Below are 27,842 nucleotides of genomic sequence, written 5' to 3' on the forward strand. Positions count from 1 at the left end.
CCCAACAATGAGTGTCCTTTCATCAGGAACCAAGTATAAGTGTCCCTGACAGTATTTCCACAATCTAGCAGTTGTGCTTTATATATAGCTCTACATTGTTTTAATTATGCAAAAGTCAACAGTCTCATTGAGGTTCAGAGACAGTGGCCAGATTGCACCTTCATCATCAGGAACCTGGGCTCTGAAGGTGTTTTACCTGTCTCCTCTGGCCACTATTGGAGTAACTGTCCCATAATTGGGCAAGTCAGAACATATGTCACTTGTCGTAACAGAAGTGTGAAACTGGATGTCTGTCAGTGTGCCTGAACTTCTGTAGACTCTATTGCCTGGGAATATTTTCAAATGAAACCTGGCATAACAGGCCACTCTCAAGTTTTAGTAGAGTCAAGAGCCTAAGTCTGTGTCATTGTCTTCTGCTTCCATAGCACAAAAACTTATATTCTGCTCATCAGCATATAGGTCATTGTGTATTAGGCATCTGCATTGCACAATTGGCTTGGTCTACCATCATCAAAATGAAGGTATGTTACACATGAAAATGCACTCTAACACAGAAATGTGGCATCTGCATTATATCCTTTAACGGGTTATTATAACGTAGTATCTAATAGAAAATTTGGTGCTATAATTAAGGTAGGTCTGTATATTCTCTAGAAACCAGGGCTCATTGAGCAATTAAAACACAAAATGACTGAACATGTGCTCTAGAAACTTGTTCCGGGCTGGAGAGATGGCTCAGTGGCTAAGAGCACTGACTGATCTTCCAGAGGTCCTGAGTTCAAATCCCAGCAACCACATGGTGGCTCACAACCATCTGTAATGGGATATGATGCCCTCTTATGGTGTGTCTGAAGACAGCAACAGTGTACTTATATATAATAAATAAATCTTTAAAAAAAAAGAAACTTGTTCCAATAGCACAATGGAATGACCAAGGTGGCAATACACTCTTTATATCTATTCACATAACCTGCTTATTGTTGCAGGTCCCTACTGTTCTCTCCTAATTTGATTCTCAAATCTCATTAAATTCCCTGAATTAAACCTCATTAAATTCCTTGAATTAAACAACACTATTGGAAATTATATTAGAAAAACAAATTGTTGTTCAAAATTGTCAATTAATGAACAGATTTAATCTCAGTAACCAGGCAGCTATTTAGAAAGAGAATTAGCACTTTGTCTTCTTGGTTGAATTTTGGCTTATTTGCATATTAAGAAAGGAAACTATAAATAAGACTGTTACATTGTCAATGTCATTCTTCCTTTTCTACTCACTGTACTACTCCATATGGATTTTTCCTTATAAAGAGATTATCTACTGCCTACTCCTTGACTACCATTACTTCCAATATAATATTTCCTACATTGTGTTTTTGTATAATGTTCTCATTTTCTATCGTGTTATGTTTAATGGAAACTTTAATCATTTGTATAAAGCTCCATAGGGTGATATTTTAGGAGCTGAAAAATTACAGTGTACTGTTTTATGGAACAAAGAATATTAAGATTCATTCATCAACTTATTTCTCAACAGAAATCATGGTTTGGTCAGATATACTGCGAATGAGCATTAAGAATACTGAACTTATAAAATTAACTTTCTTTAAATAACCAAAAATATTAATTCCTTACTGTTCATAACCTTTGCTTTTCCATGATGAAAATACTTCGCAGAAATGACTTAAGCAGCACAGATATAATTTGAACAATCTTTTCAGCTTTGGGGCCTTATTGACAGGGAAGGCACTTTAAGTAACTCCATTTAAACCATGTGGATCTGAAAGAAATAGGTTTGAAATAGCCAAAGATAACATATACCCAATTTCTGTGCTCATGAACTACCTCTTCCACCTTGCACACACACACAACTGAGATATCTCGAACCTACCATAACACTATCCCAAGCTAATGTCAGCTATATGAAATGTAAGTTTCAAGAGATATCACAGAATACAATATAAATCCACAAGCCATGATGTTGCTATTATGCATATATGAGTTCCCTGAATTAAAAATAGTCAATCTTGAAGTACCCTTAGAAACTTTTTGTTTTTTTTCAGCTATATGAATTGCAAAAACCAGCACAGTTAGGATTAGCCAACCAGAAAATAAAGTACACAGTTAGGATTAGCCAACCAGAAAATAAAGTACACAGTTAGGATTAGTCAACCAGAAAATAAAGTACTCTTAAGTAAATTGTTACACATTTTGTCACCCCTGTGATCTTGGGCTTGAAAAGAGACAGACCACACTGGCAGATTCCCATAACCGTCAAAATGGTTTATAAACCCAGGAGGGTATTATAAATATTAATAGGTGCAGAAACTACATGCGACAACTGATGCAGAACAGACTTCCAATGTTGACCCACTAGGAGGTTTGTGTTATCACTTTTATCACTGTGGGAGGAAGACTGTTAGTCTGTACACAGTATTAAGTAGCAATGTCTTCAGGCTCGAGGCTGCTGATGATGAGAAAGTAATCTGTTCCAGATCCACTGCCTCTGAACCTTGATGGAACCTCAGTATGCAAATTGGATGCCTTATAGATGAGTAGTTGTGGAGCATTCCCTGGTTTCTGCTGGTGCCAGGATAACCAAGTATTAATGTTCTCACTGGCATGGCAATTGATAATTACTCATTCTCCAATAAATACAGATAGAGTGGATGGAGTCTGGTTCATCTGGATATCATATCTCATACCTGAGGTTGAATAGGTACAACAGACAGAAAATGTTAAACATATAGTAAGATAATTTCCATAAAGAGCAAAGCAGCATTCACCACAATGTGCTCCACTTCTGTCTGACCTACCTGAAAACCAGAGCAGCAGCAGCACTAGGAGTTCAGGGAGAACACTCATGTTGATGCTGTATCCTCACTGAGAATGGCTTCTGCACATAGTGTAAGCATCCTTTCATGAAATCTTCACAGAGGTGGGCTGTGCTTTGGCTACATGTAAATCAGTAGAGGTATGCAAGGCTGGAGGCAACTACAGTATTATTTCAGTTCATCAAATGGACTCAGCATAAGCCATAGAGCACTCAGGTAGCCAAGAGAGAGAAGAGTATAACTTATCTGCCTTCAGACAACATGATACTTTTTATCGGTCAAAGAATTGATTCAGTGGTATTATAAAAATGCTATGTTTTTCCTATTACTCACTATTTTCTTCATATTTCTTTTTGGAATACATTCCTATTAAGAATGGTGACTGGCCTCCTTAATTAATCTCAGAAATTTAAAGATGTATTATTCATTCATACACACTTGAAAAATAAAATTCTAAACTGTATCATAAAAATTTACAAATAAATTACATTACACACTAAAATTCTTCAGAATCAGACTCTATAGAAAACTCTATACATCTCAATGAACTTCTACAAAGATAGAATGAAAGTTAGCAGGTCTTTGTATTAGATTTATATTTACAAATGGATTCTGTGTACATATCCTTTTCCAAATCCAAAAAGTCCATCACAGTGTTACAAAAAATTTAGCTTTGTATCCCTTTTATGTGTTGTCTCTATTATACTCATTTCACTTTTGGCTTTTCATGTTATTTATCACAAAAAGTTTTACTCTTAGTCTGATCCTGAAATGCTCTTGAAGTAAACATGGAGAACACTTTAAATCACTGTGGTGTCAGGAGTCTCTGGAAGGATGCGTTATCTTCACCTCGGTGGTCTGTGCTCTACCAAGGTACTTTAATCAAAGCCTGACAGTATCAGGAATCCTGTGAGTTCCCTGAGATCCCTTCATCCCTCACTGTGTATTGTATGTATTTCATAATATTCTTTGTGTGCTTCACGTTACTATTGATATCTTTGTCCTCTTTCATCACATAATATATAATTTTCAAAACTGGAGATTTACTCCCTAAAAAATACTTAATTGATCTTCAAGTTCCTCTGTTCTATACCATATTCTACCACCACCAGGTCTGCTTCAGCTCCAAGGAGAATATAATTTTCAAAGGTTGTATTTATGTCAGTAGAGGTCAAGGATGTAGAAGGGACAAGTAAAAAGAAATGAACATGAAAGATGCACATATGGGAGCTGAAGCCAGAATAGAATCACTAAGATATGCCCATAGAAATATTATGATATTGGGTGCTTAAGATTGGTCATCTTCTTTAAAAATTTAACATGGGGATATGACTCTCCTTCACAGAGGTTCAAAGAAAGGTGCATCTTAATTGAAAAAGCAGCAAAAGACCCTCTTTCTAGCTATTTTCACTACTATCTTTTAGCATCATTATTTGTTCCTGTTCTTCTGATAAAATACCCTCATCAAAGCTGCATAAAATTTTATTCTGGCTCAGAGTCCAAAAATCCAGTTTTCAGGCTGAATTCATAAAGGAAGAGCCCTGGCTGTTTTGTTGAGGACATGAATTCAGTTATCACCATGTGTGTGGAGGCAGCAAATTTTATAGTGCTGCACTAATGTATCTGATGTCATTTTCTCAGCTTTGAATAAATTAGCCACACACACACACACACACACACACACACACACACACACACACACACACACGTGTATGTGTATACATCTGTATACAAAAATAAATGAATTTTACCCAAAAATTTTGTCCTGTCTAGGAAGCAAGATCTGCAGAGTCTTGTACTGGCTTGTCACAATAAAACCTAGCTTACAACGGCCATTCATTGTACACTGTACAGAATCCTCTGCCAAATAATTATCCACTCACATTATTACATCACTACAGAGAAGAGCATTATAATGCTTTACCTGTTTCTGAGAGTCTAGAGTCATTTAATTGATAGAGGTAATGGAGGTCATATTTCCCTGTGGTGTTGCTAATGGTAAAGTACTTTTTAAGTAAATATGACACCGACATGTTCTTATATTCAATCATATTTAAAGATACTGGACTCTGAATAAAGAAATGAAAATAGGAAGACATGTCTGAAAAAAAGTGAATTTCACTGAGAGGAGAGAGAATAGAAAGAGAATGCTTGAAAAGAATGAAATTATGATTAAAACGTGTGATGTGGGGTGTGTGTGTGTGTGTGTAAAAGACAGAGAGAGAGAGACAGAGACAGTGACAGAGAGACAGAGAGACAGAGAGACAGAGAGAGAAAGGAGAGAGATCTATACAATGATGGGCATCTGTATATATGAAGATCCAAGTTTCTCTTTCCATATGGTATTATGGCAGGGACCTAATTCCTCCTACTGATGTGCAGGGTCCTCTTACTCTAAGTTAGTTGTCTTGAGAAATTTGTAGTGATACTCCCCTTTCTACTTCCTATTTCACCTTAGAGATACCCAGTTAAGCAATCCTGTATTCAGCTTATCAAATGCATTCCATGGATCAAAAGAATAAAACTCAGGTCACTTGATATGTTTGGCTGTCAAGTGCTTTAACCCACTGAGGCATCTTTCAGGCTTGATGTGCATGTCAAACCTAGATATGTTGTAATAAACTATCTTTGAGAGGCTTGCATACATAATAAGCATGATTCTGAAAGACTTTTATAAAATCAAACTTAATGTTTCCTAGTTGTAATTAGCCACCCATTTTCATCTAGAACTTTGATATTATAACTCCTTGAAAGCATAAAATTCTCCTAAGAATGTACTTGCCAACTAAAAGAAAAAAAGCATCAAGAATTCCTAAACCTATTATACAATTTGATCTAACATAAAGAGCTTAATCTTGGAAGTTGACCTATATAGCTGTATTTGCCATCCAAAATGACTTTGCTTTTTCTTATCTCATCAAATCCTTCCTTTAAAGGGGAGCATTGTGCTTGTATTGCACATAAAATTGCAAGGCACCTATCCACCTAGCACTAGTAAAACTCTTTTTTCTTTTGCTTAATGCATACAATACCATAGGTTCTTTTAGAATATTTTTATTTACCCAACTGAAATAAATAATTTAAGTAGTGAGTGCATAACTGTGGCATTAAACACACAAGAAATGAGATAATGGTGAAATACATGAGCCGTCTTGGTTCAAAAATTAATTCATGAATGCTATCCTAGCAAATTCATTCACATAACCAGCTTATCACAGCAATCTTCTCAAGTGAAGTATGATCATTTAATACCACTGGTGCCTATAAGCTCACATTTATAGTTGTGGTAATGGAATAGCAAAAAAAATAATTTTATGACTGGTGGCCACAACAACTTAAGGCATTGTCAGAATTAGCAGTTTGAGAATCACTGCACTAAGTAGTCAATTTTAATCCAAATCAGAGATATCATAAGATTGAACATAATAATGAAGAAGGATCAAGGAATACATCATTAACAGTTACCTTTATAATGTACTATTCACCCTAGCTACATGGAAGCTAGCAGCTTTCAAATGAAGATGTAGAACTCCAAGGTCTGCCTGCACAGGCTTCAGCTCCATTTTACCACCCGCCTAGATGCTGCGATGCTCCCACCTTGATGATAATGGACTGAACCTCTAAATCTGTACGTCATCCCAAATTAAATGTTGTCCTCTATAAGACTTACCTTGGTCTTGATGTCTGTTCACAGCAGTAAACCTAAGATAGAAGCTGGTACTAGAGACTGGATTATTGCTGTGATAGGCCTGACCAAGCTTTTGTTTGGAAAAAAATGTAGATTTTTGGACTTTGGATTTGGAAAGCCATGGAATGCTTTGAATGGGACTTAATGAGCTATCCTAGTAGAAATGAGGAGGATTTTGTGGCTGTGCAGTCCTGTCCTTGATGTTTCTGTGGAAAAGAACTTCAGTGTGTGACATGGAGACTGTTTTTGTAGCATTTTGGTGAAGGATGTGCTTTTTATCCTCACCTGAAAAGTCTGTTTGAGACTAAGGTAAAGAGACTCAGATTAATTGCATTGCCAAAGAAATTCTCAGAAAGACCCATCACAGACTTGTTCTCTGGTTTAGTTTCATTAAGAGCATTTTAAACAAGCATGGCAAGATTAGAAAGGGAAAAATATAAAATGTGTGGTTTGACTATTAAAGGGACACCAGGAAGTAAAATGGAGCCGAATCATGTGTTCAAGGGTATTAAATTGAATTTAGGGAGTGGTGACATTGCGGTAAGATCCCAACTAGCTGAATTTGGTCCAAGCATGGTTCCCACCTTTAATCCCAGGAGAGAATGGCAAACAGATCTCTGTGTTCAAGTCCAGCTTGGGAAAGAGCAAGTTCTAGGTAAAGAAAAGCTTAAATCCACACATGGTGGTACATGACTTCAGTCACAGAAGACAGAGTCATGTAGATCTCGTGAGTTCAAGGTTAATCTACAAAGCAAGTTCCAGAACAGTCAAGCTTAGGCAGTGACGTAATTGGGAAACAGAAAGCTGGTAATAGCATAAGGTGTGTGTATGAGGGGTCGGGGGAGGGACATGTTCTAGCTTCAGCAAGCAGCAGAGTGTGGCAGCTTCAGCCATGTGGCTCTGACTAGAGTCCATAATAAAAGGTACAATGCGGACAAGTGATGCTGGTGAGCTAGAGCTAAGAAATTTGTGGTGATTAAGAAGAGACCAGCATCACTGAAGTGAAATCTTCTGGGATGGGTTTTCTAAGAACACAAAGAAGCTGTGTTCCAGAGATAGCCAAGATTGTACCTCGTGCTGAAGCTGTACTTGGTAATGTATAAGAGTCACCTAGGTGGTGCTAGTTTTAAAGCCATGATGGGGCCATGAAGAGGGAGTGAGCATTCCCACTTTGAGAGTTTATGGAAAGCCATTAGTGAAAGTGCAGCCTCAGCTACAGTTGATGTCCAGCATATAAGGGGTCATGCAAAGGATTTGAGCCTTGCATACATAAAGAGATACTATGAGATGATCTTGGTGAAGCCTAGTAGTTCAGGAAGACTTCAGTATTTTGGAGATACCAGTATTATTGGATGATCAGTAACAGCAGGAGTGAAGTGGATAAACCTGAGCTTAGAGTACTAGGGAGCAAAAAGTTGGAGAAGTGATGTTAGCCCTTTGGAGGATCCAGAAGATCATATATGGATCCCATTCATTGAAAAAGAAGCTGTAAATTTGAAGTTGCCTTGGAGACCCCAAGAGTTTTGAGATGACTGTGCAAAGGGCTAAGAGGAAAACTCATAGCTCTGAGTGCCACCAAAAAGAATCTGGAGAGAGCATATATTAGCAGCTTGATAGTACACTTACTTAAAAGCTCTAGAACAAAAAAAGAAAGCACATACACCCAAGAGGAGTATAAGGCAGGAAATAATCAAACCCAGGGTTGAAATCAACCAAATGGAAACAAATAGAAGTATAAACAAAACCAGGATCTTATTGTTTGAGAAAACAAAGAAGATAGATAAACCAGACTAACCACAGGGCATACAAATTAACAAAATCAGAAATGAAAAGGGAGACATGATATTAGAATCTGGGAAAATTAAAAAAAAACATCAGACCAACTTCAACAGACTATATTCAACAAAACTGGAAAATCTAGATGAAATGGACAATTTTTCTAGACATATACCAGGTAACAAAGTTAAATCAGGATCACATAAACAATTTAAACAGTCCAATAACTCCTAAAGAAATAGAAGCAGTTATTAAAAGTCTCCCAACCAAAAAAGGTCCAGGACCAGTTGGGTTTGGTGAAGAATTCTATCAGACCTTTATAGAAGACCTCATACCAATACTGTCCAAACTATTCCACAAAATAAAAACAGAAAAAGCACAAAGCAATTCATTCTATGAAGTCAGAATTATGCTTACACCTAAACCACTCGAAAACAAACAAAGAGATTAATTCAGGCCAATTTTCCCTATGAATATCAACACAAACATGCTAAATAAAATTATCACAAACCAAATCCAAGAACATATCAAAATGATCATCCATCATGATCAAGTAGGCTTCATCCCAGTGATGCAGGGATGGTTCACTGTACTGAAATACAACAACGTAATCCATTGTGTAAAAAACTCATAGAAAAATCCACATGATCATTTCATTAGATGCTGAGTCAACACAAAATCATGATAAAATTCTTAGAAAGATCAGGAATTCAAGGCCAAAATTTAAACAAACTAAAAGCAATATATGGCAAATCAGTAGCCAACAATAAATTAAATGGAGAGAAGCTTGAAGCAGTTCTACTAAAATCAGGGACTAGACAGGGCTGTCCACTATTTCCATATTTATTCAATATAGTACTCAATATCTTAGCCAGAGCAATCAAACAACAAGAGGAGACCTAAGGGATACAAATTGGAAAGGAAGAAGTCAAAATATCACTATTTGCAGATGATATGATAGTATATTTAAGTGATCCCAAAAGTTCCACAAGAGAACTCCTAAGCCTTATAAACCACTTCAACAAAGTGGCTGGGTATAAAATTAACTCAAAGAAATCAGTTGCCTTCCTCTACTCAAAGGATAAACAAGCTGAGAAAGAAATTAGGAAATGACACACTTTATAAAAGTCCCAAATAATATAAAGTACCTTGGTGTGATTTAACCAAGCAAGTGAAATAATTGTACAACAAGAAATTCAAGTCTCTGAAGAAATAAATTGAAGAAGATCTCAGAAGATGGAAAAATCTCCCACGCTCATGGATTGGCAGGATAAATATAGTAAAAATGGCCATTTTGCCAAAAGCAATCTACAAATTCTAGAGATAGAAAGAGCAAATTAATTTGGAATAACAAAAAAAAAACAAAACAAACAAACAAACAAACAAAAAAAAACCTCAGGATAGTGAAAACTATCCTCAACAATAAAAGAAGTTCTGAGGGAATCACCATCCCTGACGTCAAGCAGTATTACAGAGCAATAGTGATAAAATCTGTATGGCATTGGTACAGATACAGGCAGGTAGGTCAGTGGAATAAAAGTGAAGACCCAGAAATGAAGCCATCCAGTGGAAAAAAGATAGCATTTTCAACAAATGGTGCTGGTTCAAATGGAGGACAGCATGTAGAAGAATGCAAATTGACCCATTCTTATCACACTGTACAAACCTTAAGCCCAAGTGGATCAAGGATCTTCACATAAAACCAGATACACTCAAACTAATAGAAGAAAAAGTGGGGAAGAGACTTGATCACATGGGCATGGAAGAAAATTTCCTGAACAAAATAGCTTATGTTCTAAGATCAAGAATCAACAAATGAGACCTCATAAAAGTGTAAAGCTTCTCCAAGGCAAAGGACACTGTCATCAAGACAAAATGGCAGTCAATAGATTCGGAAAAGATCTTTACCAATCCTACATCCGATAGAAGAGTAATATCCATTATATACACATAACTCCAGAAGTTAGACTCCAGAGAAACAAATAGCTGTATTAAAAATGGAGTAGAGCTGTATTAAAAATGGATAGTATTCTCTGCTGAGGATTATCAAATGGCTGAGAAATACCTAAAGAAACGTTCAGCATCCTTATTTATCAGGGAAATGCAAATCAAAACAGTCCTGAGATTCCGTAGATGCTGGAAAGAATGCGCAAAAAGGGGAACATTCCTGTATTGTTATGGGATGCAAGCTGGTAAAACCACACTGTAAATCAGTTTGGTGGTTCCTCAGAAAACTGGACATTGCACTACCTGAAGACCCAGCTATACCTATCCTGGGCATATACTCAAGTGATGTTTCAACATTCAACAAAGACACATGCTCCACTATGTTAATATTATAATATTATTTATAATAGCCAGAAGTTGGAAAGAAATCAGATGCCCTTCAACAGAGGAATGGATACAGAAAATATGGTACATCTACATAATAGATTACCACTTAGCTATCAAAAACAATGACTTCTTGAAATTCATAGGCAAATGGACAGAACTAATAAATATCATCCTGAGTGCGGTAACCCAATTACAAAAAAAAAAAAAAAACAAAAACAAAACAAAACAAAACAACAACATCAACAAAAACCTCATTATGGTATGCATTCACTGATATGTGGATATTAGCCCAACACTGATAAGTAAATATTAGCCCAAATGCTCAAATTACCCAAGATATAATTCACAGACCATGTGATGCTCAAGAAGAAGGACAGCCAAATGCAAATGCTTCAGTCCTTCTTTAAAAGAGGGACAAAAATAGTCATAGGTTTGGATTTGGAGACAAATTGTGGAACAGAGACTGACAGAATGGCCATTCAGAGCCTGCCTCACCTGGGGATATGGCCCAGATAAATATATATATGTGTGTGTGTGTATGTATATATGTGTGTGTATATATATGTATATATGTGTGTGTATGTGTATATATATATGTATATATATATGTATATACAGCCAACAAAACTAGATAGATAATATCTATGAAGCCAATTAATACATGATGACAGGAGCTTGATATAGCTGTCTTCTGAGAGGCTCAGCCAGAGCATGACAAATAGAGAGACGAATGCTAGCGCCAAACCATTGAACTGAGAATGGGATCCCCTTTGGAGGAATTAGAGAAAGGACTGAAGGAGCTTAAGAGTCTTACATCCCCATAAAAACGACAATAGCAATCAATCAGATCTCCCAGGGACTAAACCACTACCCAAAGTCTACTTATGCACAGACCCATGACTCCAGCTGCATATGTAGCACAGGATGGCCTTGTTGGGCAGAGAAGCCCTTGGTCCTGCCAAGGCTGGCCCTCCAGTGCAGGGGAGTGTAAGGGAGGAGGTGGGCATTTTGGGTGATTGGGGAGGAGGAACACCCTTATAGAAGAAGGGGAGACTAATGGAATAGGGAGCTTATGTTCAGGAAACTAGGAGCAGTGATAACATTTGAAATCTAAATAAAAATGGCCAATAAAAAGAAAACAAAAACCACAACAACAATAACAACAAGAAGTTATTAGCATTTCACGATAGTTAGGGAGCTAGAACATCCAGAGGACCCAAGTCTTTAAACCTGCACCAGAGTCCAATTCTCTATGCTGTCCAAAGTCTTTCCAGGCTGGGAGGTTCCCAGCACCTTACATGACCATTGTGCCTATGGTTTGGATGCTCTTTCCAGTGGATTTCTTAATATCCAGGACACAGTGTCCCTGTACATTGAAGGACTAGTAAGAGTATTAGTGGTGCTCTAAGCAGGCATGGGGAGACAGAGCATTGTCTCATTTACTTTTGCTGATGAACATAATGCCTGCCTGCCCGGGGTGGTATTTCTGAGAATCCTGCTTCTCTGAACACCAACTTGCCAGTGTGTCCTAAGGTATCACTCTTCATCTTCCCATTTTGGATACAATATTGGCTCTGTGTCTAACCTTACACATTAGCTGCAGAGATTCTCTGCAGAAGAAAATGAGGTTGTAACTGTTCTAAACTCTCAACACTGAAAAAATTATCTAATGCATTTATTGAATAAAAATCCCAATACTACGTGTAAGTGTTACCATGCTTTGTGTAATTGTCCAGGAGATCCTCGTAACCCTTATATGATACAGACTATTTTATCCTTTTTGGTTATACACCAAAACTAGATGGTAATTTCTTATTGTTTAAGAGGCTTAGTTCAACCATATGCAGAATTCAGATGGGACCATCATGGCTGATAACTCTATCCAAAAAGATTTTATAGTACCAAGAATTGCAATAAAATCTGTCCATGTTTCCCTACTGTTATAATACTAATCAATGCATGTCTTCTGGTGAAATAGTAGCATAGATGTTAGAGATTTAAACCACTATTTTTAGTTGATTATATATGTAATACGAAGGGTTTCTGTCTTATATTAAACTATAGTATTAAAATCACTTCTTTGGGCTATTATCAGCATGTAGATTTTTGTATCATTAATGCACATGAAAGAGAGTGTTCCAGAAAAATCTGTGAAAATATTACCAAAGAGTTATCAGAGAGCCATTTAGGTTTTTTTTTTTTTTTTTGGAGCTGGGGACTGAACCTAGGGCCTTGTGCTTGCTAGGCAAGCACTCTACCACTGAGCTAAATCCCCAACCCCGAGCCATTTAGTTCTGTTATTAGTTTTATATTTATTTTGTATTTATATTTCTGTGATAAACATTTAAGAAATAAATTCTGAGCATTCTTGTTTAGCTTTATGTTTATTGGGGAGTAAATTATTTCATTTTGAATAATGACAATCTCTAATTCCTGCATTTAGCATTGTTAAATGTTTACCAAGTTACTGGATAGGAATCCAATCTTCCCAAATACCTCTCTCTTATTCTGACTCCTCAATTCAGGATTATTATATATGTTAGTTCTTATTATGAATCATTAACTAGAAAGCAGGAAAGAGCATGAGTGTTAATCTTCCAGTGAAGTACTTACTCATATGTGTCTTCATCCCTATTCCCTCTAGTCAACGTGTATCATGACATTTACTAACAGTGTCAGGGTCTTGATAATGCGATTACATATCGAATGTTTTTCAACATTTTATTATTTAGCATCCATCCACCAACACATTTTTGTACAGTTTGGCTCCTAACATTGAAGCTGTTCTTTGCATCGTTTATAACATACAAATTCACCTATAATCCTGCATTCATAAAAATGTTGGCATATTTCTCCACAGTAAGGACCTACCCTTGTGTGAATGCAGGACCCTGGCCACCTCCACCAGGACATAAGTATCTCTTCCTCCCATAATAAACTCAATGAATTCTTTGAAGCTATTGATGGTGTGTCAGTTTCCTTTACTGTCACCACAGACCTATATCATGCATTGTACTCATCTGCACTTGACTAAACTTGCCTCCATCTAGTCAGGCTCACTGCATAACAAACCTGGCTGCTATGAGAGGGAAGTGGACAGAAGGCAGCAAATATTGCCCAATGTGGATGTAGCAGGTCTTCTGGTGTTAGTGTGTGATAAGTGTTCCTGGCCTTTCTGGCCTTAGATCAAAGGCCTTAAGCCACCCCAAGCTGGAAAATTGGTGTTATTGTTCTCTCTCTCTTACTTCCAGGTTAAGTCATGTGGAATGATGTTGCATTAATTAATTAAATATTGTTACTCAAATCGCGGCACCATTGGCAGCAGGCATTGCATGCCACCTACTAAAAGGCTCTGGATCTTAAAATGAAACACACACACACAAACACACATACACACACACACACACACTCACACACACACACTCACTGAGAGAGAGAGAGAGAGAGAGAGAGAGAGAGAGAGAGAGAGAGAGAGAGAGAGCCTTCTATTATAATATGCCTTAAACAGCAGTGACTGGACTCTTCGCAAACTTCCATGTTGCTAATGCCTCCCCTCTGGAACTCCTGAATTATTACTAAAATCTAAATTCATCTTCCTTACTGTAGCCCAAACATGGGCATGGGGTTACTCTTCCTGGCTCTTACATGGCTGTAAACTCTCACTTGTCTAGCTCTTAAGCCTGATCTTTCTGTTTCCCTGGCATGGCGGTCCTTCCCCTTCCTCTCTCTTCCCCTTTCCTTTCCTGGGAACCTCAAGTTCCTCCTTTATCTTCCTGTCCAGCCATTGGTCACTGGCAACTTTATTTACCAATTAGAGACAATTCGGGGCATGGACCTGCAGCTTATTATATTCAGACATGTGAAATCCCATGTCATTTGGGGACCCACTTAATATAAGCAATAAACCAATTCCACAACAGAGTGATCAGACACGGCAAAGCAGCAACTGATACCTTCCGTCCAAGGTAACTTTTTGGTATGGGTAGAAAGTCTCCATCTCTCTGAACCCAGATGTGTAGACACCTAAGAAAGGAAAACTCCCTCTTCTCATTTTCTGCCGTTCATAGCTGGAAAGCCCCCTAGTCAGACAAATCTGAAGATGATGCCCTAAACACGCTCCTGTTCTAGATCTCACAACCCTTTAACAGAAAATTAAAGGCACAATAAAGCTATCCTTACACGTGTAAAGAACAGCTTTCACAGCATGTTCTTGCTGGGTTCTATCCAGTTTATATCCCTCCATACTATCATAGGACTACTTGGAAGAAGGGCCAAATAAACCCCATCTGATCTTCCTCTTCTAATACAAAACAACCCTACAATTCCAATGACTCTGCTACAAAAGCAGAACGACCACTGCATAAGCTCACAGCTTCCTGTGCTTCTATTCCTTCTGCTAAAAACATTCTGAATGCATCAACTTGTAATCTCTATGATCCCATTACTGAGACAGAGAAAATGTTGTTTAAGCTTTAAGCTTTAGGCTATCTCGGTCTCATTCTCTCTCTCTCTCTCTCTCTCTCTCTCTCTCTCTCTCTCTCTCTCTCTCTCTCATCCATCAACCTTATGACCATCACCCCATGCCCTGTAACTAGGCTATGTGTCTAGAATTTCAGACATTTCCAGTCAAAGTTCATGCCATACAGGCTAAGCCACATAATTGGCTTATTATGATCAGAAAATATACTTAAAAAAATTCAGTCAAGTCTGGCAAGGAATAGGGACTAACTCTTTTCTCCAAAGTCAATTGCCACACTCCAGGATTGAGAGGGCATCTGGTACTCTTCTGTGCCAGACTGAAATTTTTACAATGGGAGGTGCTATACAATGGTGGACGTCTTCAGCTGGTCTGATGAAATCAAAAGCAGCCAAACTTTGCATGAGGGTAAGATGAACATTTGTGGCCAAGGAGATTTCTCTACTGAGACTCAACAGTCAGTATTGCTTGAGAAATATTACGACAAAGTGATCCTCTGTGAGCTCCAAGACAGGGAGCAAATTGCCTCTATTCTTGACTCACAGACTAATACTTCTTCCTTGCTCTTCCTCCACCAAAGACAGAAGAAACACTGTGATTATATTCTCAGAACTACGACTAGCCTAGAGAAAAGAACTGATCCTGAAGTCAGAGTCCTCCATTTAAACCAAAAAAAAATCATCATTTCTGGGGACATGACTTCTAAATGCAGATTCGCTTGTTGAAACATCAAAGATGAAGACAAATCACAGGTGGACTGGGACCATTCAAGATATTGGGAAAGCTTCACATAACACTGCTCCCATGACTTAGCACTTTGTAGCAGCAATTTTAAAAGGGGGTAGGGAGGATCTACGAAAGGGGCACTGGAAAGGTGAATGCCATAAACAGCCCTACCCATGAGAGACCCCAATGCCCTTAAGGCAGTCTACAACCAATGCTAAAAAAGTTTACAGTAGAAAAAGAATTGTCTCTCCAGTTATAATAAAGAAGGAAAACAACTAGAGTCTTTAAACTGGCGAGGGGATGAGCTTCAGTTCCAGAGTAAGACATAAATCCACCCTAATAAGTGATATACATATACATATATATATATATATATATATATATATATATATATATCCAACATTTTAGAAGGATCACACCCAGAATCATCAGAAAATTAGATGATATCCATTCAAATTCCTTATTGATACTTTGGTAGACTAGGTAATTTTGAGACAATAGGAGGTCCTGCACAATTGTCCACTAATCTCCTGGCCTCCATTACTGGGTGCAGGGAATTGTTCTCATACCTTTATCACTAAACAGGCCTACAATTGAGAAGATCCTAATGGGCCTTCTGGCCTGATATGTGCTCTCATAGCCAGACTTGCCACTAATTTTCTGAGAGATATTTTAGAAGCCCTAGAAGTAGTTCTTGCTAGCCAGACAGAAAGGAATTGATTCAGGATAGATGATCATACCCATCTACAAACTTATACCTGAAAAGGCTTTAAAAAACCTTCTTCAAATCACTGCCAATATTAAAGACCACTTGCCTTTCTGACAAGCCCTTCTGGGTTGATCAATGACCTCTATCAAGGAAAAAATGTAATCCCTCATACAAGTAGTTAATAACAGCTTCTTCTCCTTCATAAACTGTTCCTGAAGTTTGTGGACCAGCTCTGCATTTGCCACAGTAAAGAACATGGGTAGATGGTGCCTGTTACAAGATTTAAGGGTGCTTAATAAAGTCACGCAAGTTTGGGATTCTTTCCATAGGGAACTGAACCACATCTCAGCTATCCCTGCCAATGTCTCTCTCTTGGCACTAGATATGAAAAACTGTTTTTTTTTATTTTTTATCCCTCTGCATCCTTGAGACTGAACAATTCACCGCCAAAACATGGCAAAGGGTCCCATCAGCTGCCAGGACACTGTTTGCACAGTACTATGCCTACTTAGACAAAGGTCTTCACATTTATCACTGTATGGATGATATCTTTGCTTGGGGAGATGCTTGTACCTCTCCCTATCAACTTAAGGATCAATTCATGCTTTCACTATTCCCTAGGATTTAAAGTAGCTCTTCACATAATACAGCTTATTCTTTCTATTGAATTCTTGGTGACAGATATCTCCCTAAGCTCAATACACCCTCTAAAGCTACCTTCTCCTTCACTCAATACTTAACTCTCACCTCCCTCCAGAGATTTTTCAATAATCTTAACTGGTTTCCCTCCATATTCCCCCAAGAACTCTCCAGCCTGTCTTTGATCTCTTAAAAAAAATAAAAGACATTCCTCTCCACTAATACTCACCTCTGAGGCAATTCAAGGTCAAAATTCTGTCAATATGGCCCTGAAAGACATCGTAGTTGCTAGATATGACCCAGCAATTCCTGTGCAGTGTCTTGACATCAATTTTTCCCTTAATATAAGAAGATACTGAAACATTGTTCCTTTTTAAATATTTTATGACAACCCCTGCCTTTCAAACCATGGATTCCAAATACCAGGGAATCAAACCTCTGGCAAGTCTATCTAACCACATTCCCCAATTGATCAGTAAAATTAAGTTTTCATTACTGTTGACACATTCTAATTTCAAATCTTTTACTGCCCCAATGGGAAAAAACTCAAATAAGTCAATTCACCATATGCTCTCTACCTTTCCCATAATGGGCATTCCTCAAAGATAAAAACTGATAAAAGCCCTACCTTTACTAGTTCCAAGTTCAAAAGCTTCTGCTCATTACGGGAAATCACCTACCAGGTAGAGATTCTTTACAGCTGTCAGAGTCAAGCAATCATAGAAGGAAAACAACAAACTAACTTAAAGCCTAACTTAAAAAGTAAAGAACAAACACATACCTCTCCCTCAATGTACAATTGATGATGGCTCTCACTTCTCTAAATATATTGAGTATTTATAAAAGCTCCAACATTCTCTATGTCTCTCCATTTGACTCACTAATGGTAACTGCTTTCATATTGATACAATAATGCTATCACTTAGATGGTATTTGGAAAGGACTTGAACTTCTTCACGATGTGAAGTTTTACTTTTTTTTGGTGTGTGTGTGTGTGTGTGTGTGTGTGTGTGTCTGTCTGTCTGTCTGTCTGTCTGTCTGTCTTTCTGTCTTTTTTCCCACATGACCAAACGGGTCCTAGATGGTTCTCATTCAGAAATGTCTGACATCATGCCAATGAAGAAGAAAATGACCTAATCTCACTGAGAGATTAATGATCGAGGAAGCAGAATGATAGATGCTGAAACAACATCTATGATCTAGAAGCCACCACCCAGGGCATATGCCCTCCATGGACTTCTCTTTCCTCTATTTTAATTGCTTTTTTTGTTATTCACTATTCTTATTCTGATACTGTCAAGCCATTTCCTAACCAACCTAATACCTACCACTGAATATTCTTTGCTATAATGGACACAACAAAATCACAGGGGCCCAGTATTGTCTACTTGAAGGATGCCAGATCAAGACTGAGATACCTCTTTACTCCAATTCTTTTTCATCTATCCCCAGTCCATTCCTCTGCTTTCCCTCTGGCAACACATATGACTTCTTCAAAGAAGCCTCCATAAATGTATGCTGCAGATATGGATGATGCCCCATTATGCCCCAGTTATGGTGACGCCATGTTTTTTAAACTTAATCCTCATTTTATCATTTCATCAGAGATCCCTGCGATGAATAATGGTGAATAGTAGTTGTGGGTAAACTCTATTCTAATGATTAATCCAAATATCTCATAGCTGATCTACACATTATCTGCCTTCCTTTTTGTCCCTCAAAGTCAGTCTTTATCCATATAAATATTCTTCAACAGGAGGATCAAACCCAAAGCATATATAAGACATGCTATCCTGACTAGAATACAGGCTCACCCCTCACAACTCACCCAAATCCTAAGGACTGCTTTTCTTCACTTCCATGCTCTAGAGACTATTGATAGATCTTCTCATTAACAAGTCACTTGTTTTTTTCATCTTTATTAAATTGGGTATTCCTTCTTTACATTTCGATTGTTATTACCTTTCCCGGTTTCCAGGTCAAAATCCCCCTAACCTATCATCCTCCCCTTCTCTATGGGTGTTCCCCTCCACATCCTCCCCCCATTACCACCCTCCTCCCAACAATCAAGTTCACTGGTGGTTCAGTCTTGGCAGGACCAAGGGCTTCCTTTTCCACTGGTTCTCTTACTAGGCTATTCATTGCTACCTATGATGTTGAAACCCCGGGTCAGTCCATGAATAGACTTTGGTTAGTGGCTTAGTCCCAGCAAGCTCTGGTTGGGTGACATTGTTGTTCATATGGGGTCTCTAGCCCCTTCCATCTCTTTCAGTGCTTTCTAAGATTCTTTCAACAGGGGTCCTGTTCTCAGTTCAGTGATTTAATGATGGCATTAGCCAATGTATTTGCTGTATTCTGGCTGTGTCTCTCAGGAGAGTTCTACATCTGGTTCCTGTCAGCCTGTGCTTCTTTGCTTCATCCATCTTGTCTAATTGGGTGGCTGTTATATGCATGGGCCACATGTGGGGCAGGCTCTGAATGGGTGTTCCTTCAGTCTCTGTTTTAATCTTTGCCTCCCTATTCCCTGCCAAGGGTATTCTTGTTCCCCTTTTAAAGAAGGAGTGAAGCATTCACATTTTGATCATCCGTCTTGAGTTTCGTTTGTTCTAGGGATCTAGGGTAATTCAAGCATTTGGGTAATAGCCACTTATCAACGAGTGCATACCATGTATGTCTTTCTGTGATTGGGTTAGCTCACTCAGGATGATAACATCCAGTTCCATCCATTCTTAAACTCCTCAGACTCTTATGAAAACAGAGAGTAAAAAAAATTCCTTGTTTTGTTGTATCCCTCCATCTTGGACTTATAGGGTCCTCTTTCAGATTCCCCTGCATGTGTCCTCATAACATGGAACATCACCAAGCCAATCTGTGTTAACTCTTCTATTTTTTCTCTGGTAGAATAACATTGCCAGTTTTTGTGTTTATCCCTGCCCCTTTCAAATTTTCTGCATGTCTGTAATGATTGTTGCCTCGGTTTCTCTCTACATGGCCAAAGAACTCACTTTACATCAAGGAGGGCACCAAAAGTAAAGGGAGTTCTTCATCCCTCTGCTCATTGTACTGGGTCTCAAGGTCTTACTGGGTGCCATGGTATCCATTGGAGCGGCCCTTACCCCAGCACACCATCTGACTGGAAACTTTCAGGATAAGATTTAACACAAAATGGCTTACACAACAGACAGTCTGTGTCTATCCCAGTAACAGTTCTTCTGCTTAGAGGGAGCTATTTTACAAAGCTAGAGAACTCTGAACTTACTGACTGAACAAGAAGAGGTGTGGAATTTGTTGAGGATCGGGTGCTGGTTCTATGCCAGTGAATCTGAACTAGTAGAATAAAAGATACAAATGCGCAAAGATATCCAGCAAGTTCTCCAGTATGGGCATCTATGTTATGCCCAATGTGGCCCTAACCCATGGTACTAAATTTCCCTGATGTCCTGTGTCTTCCACTTCTTTGGTGTTGCATTGGCCCTTGGGACCCTCCTACTCCTAGCTTCTTGCCTCATTCAATTTCTAAAATGGCAGATAATTAGGATTGCAAAAATCATGGTCAATCAGGTTGTGGTCCAATACCAAACCATTCCTAACAAAGAAGTTGATGATTATGATGTTATTGAACATGTATATGAATAGGGAATTTGAAGGACTGAATATGGCCCAGGGAAATCAAGAAAGTAACAAGGGAGCTTCAACCCTAATATCTCAACATGAGGCCAGCAGTAGTTGGCCATCTTTTCTCACTGGAAACACAGAGCCAACCCCCCCACACACACACTCACCATCACCCCAGCAAGCATTTATAACCCTGACAGTAATTAGGCTTCACTACAAGTATGACCTCAATTTATTTTTTCTTTGTTGTTGTTGTTTTTTTTTAACCCGGACCCTGCAGCCTGTGAGTATGTAGATGAACCATCTTCAAACACTTCTGCCACTGTCAGTGATTCAGGGCCACACCACCTCCACAGAGCCACAAATACCCCTCCCCCCAGTGAACCAAATCAGTATTCTGAAGCTGTTCTATAGTGTGCTCTCTGCACTCCCCTGATTGAGATCCTTCATTGCATTCACTTGAACCTGATTGGCTAAGCTTCCCTTCTTCCATTTTAGCTAGGTGGACAACCAACCTCAAGTTTTTCCTACAATGCAGGGGAAGAGGGGACAGTAGTCTGAGATAAAAGTTCAGCAACAACCTTATCTTGACTTTCCAGTTTCATAAGTTCATCTTCTCACAATGAGGTGAAATTCCTGTTCAGTTCCAGGATCTGCTAGCACTCTGGATTTCTGGTAAGGGCGTAAGGTAGATAGAGAATAAGGATGAAGCCAGAAGATGAGCTTTCAAGTATCTGCAGTCCATGCATTTTCTACCCACGTGTGAAAGGCAGGTCTTGTCTTCCAGAATGAAAGGGTGAGGTTTAGATCTGTTTAAATTAAATGTCAGCTGCAGCAGTATTTGCGCTACTGGGAATAGTTTGACAAAAATCTGCAACTAGATGTGCTGGCCTCTATTACCATGAGAATCATTTTAGTGCATATGCTCACATGCCTCTTGTCTACTATATGGTGGCAAAGAGGAGGGAAAGACACTCTCTTTCAACCCATTGCACCTATGGCAGGCAGGAGATCTGGCTCCTTGGTCATGAGCGTGTGATAATTAGCCATATCCCTCAGTAGCTGCAACACTCAAGAGAGCTGGTCATACACCTTGCCTGGTCTGTGATTGTGGCAGTTGCCAATGAAACAGCCCGATGAGCATGAGAGTAAGAGAGTGGGCAGTGTGACCAACTCAGATAACTCTCAGGCCAAGATTCAGAGATTTAAATTGGCCCACCCCAAAATCTACCCCATTGATAAACTTCTGGAGTGCATGAAGAGCTAGTCCTTCAAATTCAAAACAACATGATCTCCATGACACAGGACAAGAACAGGTTATCCTAAGAAATGTCCCAGGGAGGTTCTGGTATTTATAGACAAAAAGAACCTGAGGTCTTTTACTACACCAAGTAGTTATTGAAACACTACTTGCAATATTTGCAAGCATAGCCCTGGCTCCTCCCTAGGCAAAGACATGGGCCAGAAAGATGATATGTCTCCAGCTGGCAGATAGGTCCTGCCACTACTGGGTCCTGTGGGGGTGTCAGTTATACCAGGTATGGGGGACTAATGCAGTGTCTTAGGATTTTGTTGAAGATATTTTTGGACGCTTTGAATTGGGAATCTTTACTCTCTTCTATTCCTTTTCTTTTTTAGGTTCGTCTTTTCCTTGTGTCCTGAATTTCCTGGATGTTTTGGGTTGGGAAATTTTTTTCACTTTATGTTTTCTTTAAGTGTAGTGTCAATACCTTACATGGTATCTTCTATGCCTGATATTCTCTCTTCTATGTCTTATATTCTGCTGGTCATACTTGCATATGTAACTACTAATGTCCTTTCTAGGTAATCCATGCCCAGGGTTGCCTCGCTTTGTCATCATTTTTATTGACTTTATTTCCATCTTTAGATCCTTGATGCTTTTGTCAATTCCTTCACCTGCTTGACTGTGTTCTCCTGCATTTCTTTAAGGGAGTAATTTATGTCATCCTTAAGATACACTATAGTCTTCATTAGATAGAATTTAAGTCAGAATCTTGCTTTTTAGGTGTTTTAGGGTATTCAGGGCTTGCTGTGTTGGGAGAACTGGATTCTGATGTTGCCAAGTGGCATTGGTTTCTGTAGCTTATGTTCTTGCACTTGCCTCTTGCCATCTGGTTATCTCTGGTGTTAACTGGCTTCACTGTCTCTGACACCTGTGCACCTGGTTAAAATGGACTTCCTTGTGTCAGGCTGTCTCTGGGTATGGGAGGGTGTCTGGAGTTCCTGATCTCTGAGCCTGGTTATAATGGACCTCCTGGGAGTCAGTCTATGGGTGTCATCAAGAGTGTGGTTACTGGAGCACCTGATCTACTCCCAAGATACAGTTGTGAACCTGAAGGATAAAGTGTCTCTGGCAGGGCAGATAGGTTCTGCCTCTCCTGGGTCCGATGGGTGTCCCAGTTAGACCAGGTATTGGGGTGAGAGTTTTCTCAGCTGCAAACCTCATTATGACAGATCTTGGGAGTCAAGATGTCTCTGCATGTGGTAGGGGGTCAGGAGCCCTGGCACTGCTCCAGACACAGTTGAGGACCAGGAGGATGATATGTCTCCAGCAGGACAGATAGGTTGCATCTCCGCAGGGCCCTGTGGGGATCCCAGTCAGGTCAGGCATTGGGTTGGGGAGAGGTGGTGGTGTCTCATCCACAAACCTGGTTATGATGGAACTTATGTACACTATTATATCATATGATAGTGACCCCAAAAATTCTAACAGAGAACTCCTACTTAGGAATACCACTTCAGCAAAGTGGTTGATTATAAAATTATTTCAAAAAACACTAGCTTTCCTCTACTCAAAGGACAAATGTACTGATAAAGAAGTTGGGGGAAGCAACACCCTTCACAATAGAACAAATAATATAGAATATTTTGGTATAACTCTAACCAAGCAAGTAAAGATATGTATGAAAAGAAGTTCAAGTTTCTGAAGAATGAAATCCAAGATGACTTCAGAAGATGGAAATTTCTCCCATGTTATTAGCAGGATAAACAGTGTAAAAATGGCCATCTTACCAAATGCAATCTACATATTCAATATAATCCCCATCAAAATTTTAACTCTATTCTTCATAGAGTTAGAAAGAGCAATTCTCAAATTGATTTGGAATAATAGAAAACCCAGGATAGCAAAAACTATTCTCAACAATAAGAAAATTTCTAGGGGAATCACCATCCCAGAACTAAAGCTGTATTACAGAGCAATAGTGCTAAAAACCTAACGGTATTGGTCAAGATACACACTGGTAGATTATGGAATAGAATTGAAGACCCAGAAATAAACCCCCACATGTCTGGTAACCTGACTTTTGACAAAGAAGCCAAAACCATCAAGGGGACTAAAAGACAGCATATTCAACAAATGGTGCTGGTTCCAAAGGCAGTTGCCATGTAGAAGAACTGGGGGTAGCCACTAGAAAGTCCCTGATGCTAGGGAAGCAAGAGGCTCCAGGATTCAATGGGGATAACATTAACCAAAATACCCAATAAAGGAGAAAAAACCTGTGGAGACCATCTCCAGGAGATAGGCACAGCCCTAAATTGATGAATGAGGCCACCCCCTAATCTTAGAAATTTAAACCCAGAATTGTTCCTGTGTAAAGGAAATGCAGGGACTAAAAACAGAGCAGAGACTGAAGGAAAGTCAATTCAAAGAAGGCCCTTCCTAGGAATCCATCTCACCTGCAGACACAAAATGCTGAGACTATTGCTCATGCCAAGGAAGCTCTTATTGACAGGAGCCTCATACAGCTGTCCCCTGAACTTGTGAAGCCATAAAATAGAAAATGAATGGTTATTCAAGTACTAGTCTTAATCGAAGGACTTGTAAACAACTCTGTCATAACTACTTAAGCCTTATCAACCTACAAATGAACCAATGCCTTAAACTTGATAGGAATTTAGGAATATAAAAATGCTTTAAAAAACTATCATTGATTACCCTGAGAATGTGTGAAAACTAAGAACATCAATACAGTGGTGTGGAGCCCTTTCTGTTCCATTCAGAGTGTGTGTGTGTGTGTGTGTGTGTGTGTGTACCTGACTTTCTGTCTTAGTTTGTTTCTTTCATTGTTTTTTCCCTTCCTTCCTTCCTTCCTTCCTTCCTCCCTTCCTTTCTTCCTTCCTTCCTTTCTTCTCTTTTCTCTTCTTTTCTTTTCTGTTTTCTGTCTGGTTCAAGAACAATTATCACACTCTTTTAGCCTCTCATCTAGCCAGACAGCGGTCCCTGAGTCAAAGAGCCGATTTACTGAGTTCCTTCCCTTGGTCCCCTGCTTCAATCAACAGTAGTTAATTGATATCAGCTTTTGGACCTTGAATAGCAAGAGAGAGTTAAATTTCAATAAGCCATCAGCTTTTAGTTACCAGTGCCACCACCCTTGTTGCCTTCCTTGCTACAAGCTAGGTCCAAGCTGGACCTAGGCAGAAAATATAAAAGTATAAAATCAGTATCAGTTGCATAAGTACTTCTCCCTTCTAATGTCCCCCACTCTTAGAATATAAAAGGTCATGTCATAATGCACATAAATTCAGGGAAAGCTGGAAAATGGTGTGCTCAGCTAGTTCCTTGGGCTTCTGCCCTTCTTTGTTTCAGTTATGACTCTTTGGATTGTGGGTGTTTTATTTAAATATTGAATTTTCTTGTTTCATTTGAAAGCCAAGCATCATATAAATTGACTTCCTGTTAAGCATTCTTTTATGTTCCAAAATGCTTTAGAATTATCTTTTTTTTAATAGAACAGTTATGGTCTACTAATATTTCTTATATTATATCCTTCAGAAATGACTTTTTATTAATCCAGTTTCTAGCCACTCTGTTTGTAATTTTAAAAGATAGAGTTGCCATCACATGTAGAGCCTACCAGAGTATTAGCACATGCTTACTTTGACATTAAACAAAAGCAAAGACTGCAAGGCTTTTACCAAGTATGCTTCACAGTCTGTTACTGAGGTCCTCTTAAGGTTCATTGACAGTGGGTCAAGGACAGATTTCACCCTCATGATCAACAGTCTGGAACATGCAGATGTTAGACATTATTACAGTTAGAAAAGTACCAACTCTCCTCTACTAGTGATGCAGATCATATCTAAATCCATTATGAATATAGAAGTATGAGACTGTGTGATATTTGCTTCTTCCAGTAGGCCTGTTATATGCTCCATTCTTCTTAGTGCAAAAGTGAAAGAGGTGTCACATACTTGATGATGGAGGACCCACTGTTAATTTAACCAGATGAGAAGCAAATGCCCAGCAGGTGCTGATTGAACAGTAGCTAGCTACCCAAGGGGCCTGAGAAAAAAGACATTGGTGTCAATTTTCACCTCTCTCTCTCTCTCTCTCTCTCTCTCTCTCTCTCTCTCTCTCAGGTTTTCTTCTATGTGACAAGATTTTCTCTACTCCTGATCAATTAATGTAGAGACAACAAATTTCTCCCAAATCCATACATATAAATTATCTCATGAAAAGTACGTTTAATCATCTTTGATTTTGTAGGACTAGTTTTGAAATGAAATTGAACTGTTGTTTTATTTCCAAAATGGAAAATTACAATAACTCGACCTGGTTAAAACCTCTACAAGTTGATCAAAACATGCATATTTATTTTTTAAAAGTTTTATCTCCTGTGATAAAGGATGATATGTTTATTGCTATTGAGGCTGGTACGCCAACTGTAACCAGAAGTGGAATGAGAAAAGAACAGATTTTTCTTTCTTTTCTTTCCTCTTTTGTTTCTTATGTTCCCTTTTTAATTTTTTTTAGTCCAGGGTCTATCTTCAAATGTATGATTTTCTTCTTCTCCATTCTATTGGTATATTGGGCAGATCATGTACTAAGATGCATCGAGGTGGGCTCTCAGTTTGGAAAGGATTAAAAGAAGCACATTTGCTCAATCCATTAGTACACAGCTATCAAGTAGTTGCAGAGCTTTGTAATATTGCTGTCATCAAGATTGATTACTCCATAAGGTAGAAGAGCAGGTATTACAATAAGAAGCAGTGTCTAGGTTAGATGGTTTTATTTTTGTCTCTGAAATCCTCTAATAACATTTAATAGCAATCTGGTCCTCGTTAAGTTGAAATAAATGTTGTCAGTCAATGTGTAAACACTTAGGTTAGTTCCTTTCCCTGTTCAGTACAGGGTCTGGGAGTCTAAGCATGAACCTTCTCAAGAGTAGAAAACAGAGATAGGGATCCAACAGCTTCTAGGAGAGGAAAAGGTGGGATTCTAGACCTGTGTATGTTACATGCCCTGGAGGGGGAAGGTGGTTGTAGTCCTGGCAAATGAAGGACATCTTTGCTAGGACCCAAATGTCTAAGGACCCTGATAATCTACAGTGTCTCAGTGAAATAGAATCTGATTTCTCAGGATCTCTATGTGATCCAAAGACTAGAATGTTTTCAAAGAAAATTTTCAGTCTTAATTTTAGAACTTCAATTTTTGCAGTAGAAACTCCTTTGTTTCTGAGAAAAGTGCATGTATTGAATTGTAAACACTCTATTTCTATCGCAAAAAAATGTAAATGTGGATTGCTTGTCTATAGTCACTGTAGTTCTTACCTTTCCAATATCTTTCCTTTTAGTCCCCAGGTCCAGGCCTGAGAACATAGGGGATTGGAAAATGACCTTGTATTCAAACCAAACATAGAAAAGGGAGGTGGCAGAGGAGTAGGGTGTTCAAGAGTCTGGGATCCAGTGAAACTTTAACTTTAATGGGTATATAGTCTAAAGGCGATTTATTTATGTTCATCATCTATGGCTTCTGTTCTTTTGATCTGGATATGTTGGAGCCATAGTGAAACACCAGCCACCATCAAGGCCATAGGAGTGTAAATAACAACATGAGCTATCCTGTTTTGAATTGGTTCCAGAGTCTCTTTGGTCATTAAAGCTGGGCCATTCATTATCAGATCCTATACCTAGGTGAAGCCAACATCAAGGAGCCAGTCCCTAGAGCAGGTTTTAAGCTATAGAGTTGCTTCAGTCCAAAAGGAAAATACTTCCACACACCCAGAAAATGAAAAGTTATCT

This window comes from Rattus norvegicus, chromosome 4 (assembly GCF_036323735.1).
Source record: "Rattus norvegicus strain BN/NHsdMcwi chromosome 4, GRCr8, whole genome shotgun sequence".
Lineage (NCBI taxonomy): Eukaryota > Metazoa > Chordata > Mammalia > Rodentia > Muridae > Rattus > Rattus norvegicus.